Source organism: Neofelis nebulosa, chromosome 3, assembly GCF_028018385.1.
Source record: "Neofelis nebulosa isolate mNeoNeb1 chromosome 3, mNeoNeb1.pri, whole genome shotgun sequence".
Taxonomy (NCBI): Eukaryota; Metazoa; Chordata; class Mammalia; order Carnivora; family Felidae; genus Neofelis; species Neofelis nebulosa.
In genome coordinates, this window is record NC_080784.1 from 186361371 (window position 1) to 186369869 (window position 8499).

The window sequence follows — 8499 nt, forward strand, 5'->3', positions numbered from 1 at the left end:
GTGCCGGGAAACAGGCTCATTCCTGCCTTTCCCACAGAAACAGTCTGAATAGTGGTAACAGTGCCACTCTAAGTCCGTTTAAAATAGTCGGTCAGTAGACACAATGGCAATGACTCTTATTTTGGGGGTGCCTGGGTAGCTCAGTCGGTTAAGCGTCAGACTCTTGATTTTGGCTCAGGTCATGATCCCAGGGTCGTGGCATCGAGCCCCACATCTCTCTCTTTCTCAATAAATAAATAAATAAATGATAAAAAAATAAATAAATAAAAGTGTTTCCCATATGCAATCATTTGCTTAATCACTACTGTATTTATCCTAGCAGAATTATTATCCCTACCTTTCAGATGAGGAGACCGAGGCGAAGAGAAGTAACTCGCCAAGGACACAGAGAATGCAGCTGGGATTCAAGCCAGACAGCTGGCCCCACCATCTGTTTTCCTAAGAGGCTGTGCTCCCCGCACAGAGAAAATTTGCATCATATGTGAATTTTCGTCTGTAGGTAACAAGAGATGATGGGAGAGAGGGAGAGAAAAACAGCAACACTTTTTAAAACTGTGGATGATTACCTGCCATTGTGCTCACTTAGCCATGCCCTAGAGAGGATGTAGGATCTTCAAGCTGTAAATCTGGAGTTCCCTTGATCCATCCCAATTCCTTCTGGCTTGTCGGGCTCTTATGGAACAACATCCTGGGGCACCGAATTTCATTCTAGTTTAAAGACGTACTTAACCATGCAGCACAAATTCTTAGATGCAAGCCACCTGCTTCATCCCGTCTTCAACTGAGGCCAAAGCTGCCTGTTCCACGGCGGGAGAAAAGCTGACGCATGGGGCTTGCTGGAAGATAAAGTGGATGAGACTCCACTGTAGAATTATTTCTACTGTTGTAAATACATATAGTACTTCAGGTCCGTATTGGATCCCATGGGCCAGCCTGGGCACCTAAGCATCACAGTACATTCCCTTGCCTCCCTGCCTTTCGCTGACTGGTCTCTCTTCTTGGCTTGTCCTGACTTCTTTGGAGAATACCTACTTGCCCTTCAAAATTCAGCTCAGGCAAGCATTACCCCTGCCGGAAGGCTTCTTTTGCCCACTCTGGGTGAACCGAACACCCTGTTCTGTGCCCCCCCCCAGAGTGCGTTGCTCTGCCTGGTCAGGTCCCCTGTCTGCTTCCTTCACTGTTAGGGTCAAATCCTTGAGGGTAGGATTCTTGTCTCTATCAAGTCTATGAAGACTAACCCATGCCTGGTTCCTAGTAGGCTTTGAACAAGGGTTTTGAACAAGCGGATATGGAAAATGGCCAAGCATGTGCTGCCCCCCTGTCAGGGATGACTTTCTCTTCTCCAGTGTGCACTTGCTCCCCCCGCCCCCCGTAATCTAAATTGTATTTCTACTTCAGCCTTCAGCTACGACATCATCTTCCAGTCCTTCTGCTACAGGTGCCCACTGCACACCATACTTCCCTTTCTCAAAGACACATCTCTCAGGTTATTATTTTTTCCCACATTGGTCTTCCTGCCCAGGCTGTCAGCCCCCTAGGGATGGAAACCTCATCTGCTGCCCCTTCTAGCACTGACCACAGTGTTGGGTACTCAGTAGGCACCCAGTCAATGCTTGCTTAGTGAATGAACAAACAAATGAGTTAGCGGACTGTTATACTTTTCAGTTCCCCAAAGTCAAGACTTCCATTCGTAGCCAGGGCTGGGAGAGGGAGGCAAGAGATGCCAAGGGCACAGGATTAAGGATGGCACTCACTTCGGAGGCCAGCTGTGGACTTGTGCAAGCCTGACGGTGAGGCCAAGAGCTTCCTGTCTCACCCGACTCCCGGCCCTGTTCCCACTTCCTCCTTAGAACACTCAGGCCCCTCTCCATGCAGGCAACAGAAATCAAACACACGTATTAAGACAAAAGCTGGCTTTGATTGGCTCATCTAATAAAATCACAAGAAAGGCGGGGCTTGGAGGTTCCTGGAACCAGGAATTCCAACATAATTGGAACTCTCTCTGTTGCTTTCTCTTCCCCATTTCCCTCTGCTCCTGGGTATCATTCTCTCAGACCAGCATAACTTATAAAATCTCCAATTGGTTCTGTTTTTGTGTGGAACCCTAATACAATGCTGACAGAAGCTTCTGGGGAAAATGGATTCCTACAATCTCCTCCTCAGCCACCTCTAATCCTGCCATGCATTTGGTGTGTGGAGAGAGTGGCAGGAAGTTTCCCAGGCCTCCCCCCGTGCTCTGAGGCACCGGCTTTCATCTTTATCTCTTGGATCATGGTGTTAAGACCGTCCAGAGGGCACAGGGGGCCCTGAATGCTGCAATGTTCCACGGGTCCCAGAACACCTGCTCCACATCGTGCGAGGGAGGGACCGAGGCTGGCAGGGAAGTCGTGGCTGAGATGAAAAGGAACAGCTGGCACTCTTTCAAAGGGAAGGAGCAGACTGGTTTAGACCTTCTTAGCAACCTCCCAAGAGCCCCCCCCCCCCCAGAGCATTACTGTCCTTTAGAGACAGCAGGGGCTCAAGGAGAAGGGAGAACCTGAGAACAGAGAGCAGCCCAGCTGTGTCACCCCCTCCTCTCTCTCTGCACTAAGCTTTGCTCAGGGTACCTCCAGATTGTGAGAGAAAACGAAAGTCCTTGCCGCAGAGCATAGCTAGGACCATTGGAAAGAACGGGAACTCCGGCTGCCACCTGAGTGGCTGGCTGTGCCCTCAGTCAAGTTATTCAGCCCTTGAAAAAGTAAAATGTGCATCATAATACCTACCTCTTAGATATGCTGTGAGGTTTATCGAGTAAGATAAGGCAGGTAAAGCATTTAGCACCCTCCCAATAGGATCTCCACAAATGCCGGCAGTCATGGGGAGTGGGGGGTGGGGCTGGAGGGGGTGGGGGGATGTGAAGGGGGGTGGAGGGGGGCTTCTGCGATGTCATTCTCACAGAGGGAGGACGCATCTGCACAGGGAGAGGCCGACCACCGGGCAGACCTTCCTTCTCCCACATGCGGTGGTTCTCAAACTTCCGCGTGTGTGAGAATCACTGCTGGTCCAGGGAACACACTTTGAGAACCGCTCTTCTCACGGAGCCCAGCAAGCCTAGCTGCATGGGGGGTCACCAGGGAGGCTTAGGCAGCCCTGAGATTCTGACTGAAGAGATCCTGACATAGGTGCCAGCAGTTTTTAATGCTCCCCGCGTTGGCCCCATGTGCAGCCGCTAGAGGACCATGGCCCCAGTGCTTGTGTCGAGAAAATGGCGGCCCTCACCGTGTCTGGGTCAGGGTACTGGGGTTCTGCCGAAGAAAGTGCAGCTCCCGCACTCAGTTGCAAAGTTTTCCTCCCCTGGGTGCTTCCTTTCAGCCTCACCTCCCTTTCTCCACCCAAGCCACCTCCTCTGCCCATGTCAGGGTCCTGGGAGGTCCCCACCAAAGGCCTCAGCCCCAAGGTCCAGGCCAAGGCCGACTGGGGTGACGGGTCCTCTGCTGATTGGCTTCTATTTCTGGGTCCAAAGCTCTGTGTGTCGGGGTTTCCAGCACTGGAGCCCTACCCCTGACCCCTGGATTTCCCTGGACGCCAGGCTCTGAGCTGGCACGGGTCCAGCTATCCTCATGCCTGCCGCTGGGCCCAGGGTGGGGATTGCCCCGGGGTCTGCTCGTCATGGGCCCAGCTCATGCAGCTGGACTTCTGCTTCCTTTGTGAATCCTGTGATGTTCTAGGCATTAATTTAAAACACCAGAGGTAAAGCCTTATATTTAGATCTCAGAAAGGGACCCTCCTTACCCTTTGATGTTCACAACACAAATAGATCTTCAAAGGGTAGAATACTAACCTCAGCATCTCGGCCCCTTTAAAAAAAAAAAAAAAAAAAAAAGTGGTCCATTGCTGAAATGCACCATTTCTAATTAGAGTTTTGCTGGGCTAAGGATGCTGTGGAAATGCACCTCCCATCCCCTCCCTCGACCCTCCCCACCCTGGGTTACCTCGCCCATGGCACCTTTGGTCTGGTCTCCCCACTCTCTGCCCCTGACCTCTCCTTTCACGAGACCCACTCCCTCGGACGACGCAGCTAGGATCACTAGAAAGCAGAGGCAAACTTCAGCCCCCCTAAGGATGGAGGTTTGTGGGGCGATTTCTTTTCCTTTAAATCATTTCTTGATATATTTCTGGGTCTTAGCTGGCACTTTTGTCCACTGTCTGGGGCAGCCCCAGGCCCGGTTCATCTCCTGTACTAGTCAGGACACGATAGGTTAGGCTGCTGTAACAAGCGCATCCCCAAATCTCGGAGGCTTACTCCCAAAAAGGGTTTCCTCTCGCTTAGGTTAATCTAGGCAGGGCATTCCTCCTCCATCTAGAGGCTGCAGTGTCTTGACACCATGGTCTTCAAAGTGGCCATGTCGCCACGTGAGACAAAGAGAGGGAAGGGAAAGGCACACTGGCTCTTAACTGCTGGGGCCAGTAAGTGACACACGTCATCTCTGCTCCCCGTCTGCTGGCTCAAAGTAAGTGTGTGGCCACTGTTATGCCCAGAATTCGTGATCCCCAAAGACCACCAGGGAGCCGAGTCTGATGCAAAAGCAAAGAGCCTTTACTCGAGCTAGCTCGAGCTCAATCCCCTACCTGCACTGATGCAGCAGTGAGATACTGGAGAGAGAGAGAGAGAGAGAGGGAGAGAGGGAGAGAGGGAGAGAGGGGGAGAGGGGGAGAGGGGGAGAGGGGGAGAGGGGGAGAGGGGGAGAGGGGGAGAGGGGGAGAGGGGGAGAGGGAGAGAGAGAGAGGGGGTTTCAAAAGCACAAAGGTTTTATAGGGATCATGGCCTTAGCCGATTGGCTGGGGAAGGGTCATGGCCTCAGCCGATTGGCTGGGGAAGGATACAATGGCTGTCAAGATGTGGTCCGAGATCAGCGATTATCAGCATCTCCTGGAACTTGTTAAAAATGCAAATGTTGGGCCTGGTGGTCACAGACCTACTGAATCAGAAACTCTGGGGGTGGGGCTCAGCAATCTGTGTTTGAACAAGTCTTCCAGGAGATTCTGATGCACCTGAAGTTTAAGAACCACTGGGTCTGAGGATCTCTAACATGTTTGGCCTCAGTGTATACAGAACATTTCTCACTGGGCACCTATTAACCATTGGCTGTCAGCCTTGCTGTGCTATATTAATACCTAGCACCAAACACCATCCCCAGAGATTCTGAGTAACTGGTTTGGGGAGGGGTAAAATGCTCCCAGGTCATTCTAAGCCTGGACAGCGTTGAGGGCTCCTGCCTCTGGGCCCTGCTCTTTCTGCCACAAGCTGACCGTAGGAAGCGCGTGGAATTTGGGGTGAACACTGATGACTGCATCGTAACTTCCCACGTGAAGTGGCTCAGGTAATGTACGCTGCTTTCATGACGTTGTCCTGGATTTCCCAGTAAGACCAGCCCAGGGTAAGGAGCAGGTGCGGTTAACTCTGCACTGAACCTCCAGGTCCACAGTCAGCAGCAGCGATGGGAAGTTTCCAGCAGGAGATCAGGAGGTTGGAGGAGAGGGAGTGCTTTTCCCATGTTGACATTTTTAATCCTCATGACAACCCTTGAGACAGATTCTACTATTTTCCCCAGTTTTCAGATAAAGAAACCAAGAAACAGAAAGGATTAAAACCTGCCTGAGAACACACAGCTCTAAATGGTAACATCTGGATTCGAACCCGAAGAGTCTAGCTCAAGAGTCCTTGCTCTCAACGTCTATCCTACTAGGCCACATTCCAACCCACTTATTGGAACCATGAGCCTTGCTTGCCAAGTGTTCCTTTGACCTTCATCTTCTGGTTTCAGTGATCGCTCCGGCTGCAGGACCCTCTGCCCTCTAGGTCTAAGGAGGCTATAGCTGTGTGATCTCTGGGCCTCTGTCCACTGTGAGGCTTCTGCTTATCCTATGATTAAATAATGCCTCCTTTCTTTTCATTTCTTCTTTTCTTTTCTTCTTTTTTTCTTTTTCTTCCTTTTTTTCTTTCTTTCTGTCTTTTCCTTTCTCTTTTTTTTAAACTACCCGGTTCATCAAAGTATGGCCCTTTTTTGTGGGTTTAATTGTGTCCCCCTCAAAAAGCTATGCTAACGTCCTAACCCCCAGTACCTCAGATTGTGCCTTTATTTGGAAATGAGGTGGCTACAGTTGTAATTAGGCAAGATGAGGTTACTATACTGGAAAAGGGAGGGCTCCTATGCCAGTATGGCTGGTGTCTTTATCAGAAGAGGGAAGTCTGGACCCAGATATATTTCCTTTATCTTTATCCTTTTAAAAGTTCTCTTTGTTTTTGTTCTCGGCTGATATATTCAAGTGTCCCTTTTTTTTTTTTTGTAATGTTTATTTATTTAAATTTTTTTAATGTTTATTTATTTTTGAGAGAGAGAGAGGAGGAGGAGGAAGGCAGAGAGAGGGGGAGACAAGGAATCTGAAGCAGGCTCCAGGATCTGAGCTGTCAGCACACAGCCCGACACAGGGCTCGAACTCACGAACCAGGAGATCATGAACAGAGCTGAAGTCGGACACTTAACTGACTGAGCCACCCAAGCTCCCAAAAAGTGTCCCTTTTATAGTTGTTCAAAAAGATCCATATATTATGTTTGGTTGTTATGTGTCTTCATTCTCTTTTAATCTTTTTTTTTTTTAACTCTCTTTTAATCTGGAATACCCCTACTGCCATCTTTATTTAACACCACTAACTTGTAGAAATTGGGTTAGTTGTCCTGTAAAATGACCCACCTTCTGGATTTGTTTCTTTGCCTCCGTGTGGTCTCATGGAAGTCATTTTCCTTGTTCCGCTATTCCTCCATAATTCCTGTAAATGACAGCCGACTCGAGGGGCACCACTGGCATTCGTGACAAGAACACCTCCAGGCGGTACCGCAGGCTGCCTATTGCCACACATCGGGACACACACGCTGTCCCACTTCCCGTGGCACTCAGATCGATCGCTGGTTCCAGGAGCGCACCCTGATCCCTCCATGGTCAGGTCCCCCATCAGTCCGTCATCTGATGAGTTCACAGATTAGTCGTCATTGCCTGAATCAATTATTTCCCCAGGAGTTACAAAACGATGACGCTCTAATCTTGTCATTCCTCCCACATTTATCAGGACACATTCTTTTGCCTGTTGTTAAAAGGGCCGGAGAACCCCTCTTATCCACAAGTCCTGCTCTGAAAGACTTGGAGCTGTGGCTGACCTTCAGATTCACACCTACAAGATCTCATTTCTCTAACGTTGAAAAAGCTCTGAAGATTCTGCCTTCGACTCCAAAGGCAAGTCTTGGGGGGGGGGGGGGGGCGGAATTCTAAGAAGTATTTCCCCAGGGTAGCATGGCTAGTGTGAGTTGATGGCTGTCTAAGGTATGCGATCATTTGGGGATGCAGCTTCTGAAAGTTCTGCTTAAAACAGAAAGCAATCACATTATTTACTACCACCCCACACCCCCATACCTCCCCCCCCCACCCCCACCACACACACACAGATAACGCAAACCAGATCAAGAATTAAACCGGAACGCAGGATTTACTGTGTGCAACATTCTTTCAGAAACCTATGTTCCCGGTTCCTGCCCTGGAGCACCCACTTCGAGAGAGGCCAGGTCGGGATGGCGACATGACCTCCTGCGAAGGGTTCTGGAACAAAACGCCCCCTGAAGTTCCAAAAGGAATCGAAGGACGAGGCTTTGAGGAAATTCCATTTCCTCTTGCTCACAATCTTTCCTGGGTTTGTGGCGTTGGGTCCTCTGATCTTCCTTTCCTACCGGCTAGCATGCGGATGGGAGTAATTGCCCAAGGATCACCTTTGGCTGTAAGGAAACAGGTTTCAGAACTGCTGTGGCTGCCCTCACTTCTAGTTGTCTGCTTGGCGCTTCCTTGCTCATCTCTTGAGCTGCTTGCTTGGGATCAGCCCGACTGAAGGCGAGGTGCCATTTTATTTTTACTTAGGTTTACAAAGAATCGATCTCCAAAACAAAGCAATTCTAAAGCCAATAAAGTCAGAGTCTGTGAGAGGTGGAAAGGGGATGTGGGAATTTTGAGCTAAAAGGGAATCTTAGAGGGTCTGTAATCCATTCCCTGCTTACAGTTGTGGGAACCGAGGCTCAGAGGGATGGAGTGCCTTACCTAGGACCCCATAGCGAGGTTGACATTTGAAACCAGGTTCTCCCCCGCTGGATCTTGAGGTCTACCTCCCCACAGTGGACACATGAGGAGAAAGAGGTCTGGAGAGGTTCATGTCATTTGTCCAAGATCAAAGAGGTGAGCTCTAGGAGCCTGCTCTGTCCTAGGTACTGTGCCAGGCATGTAATTACACCACACTGCTTCCGGAATGAGTAAATGTGTCCTTCATACCATTCTTCATGTGCCATGCAGCTGTTTCCCACAGAGAAGCTCATTAGATGTAAATATCCAGCATTTTGTCATTGCAGCCTATTTATCTCCTAATGGGTAAAATTCACTCACTGTGCTTTTTAGGGAAAATTTTGCATCTATCAAAATATCTTC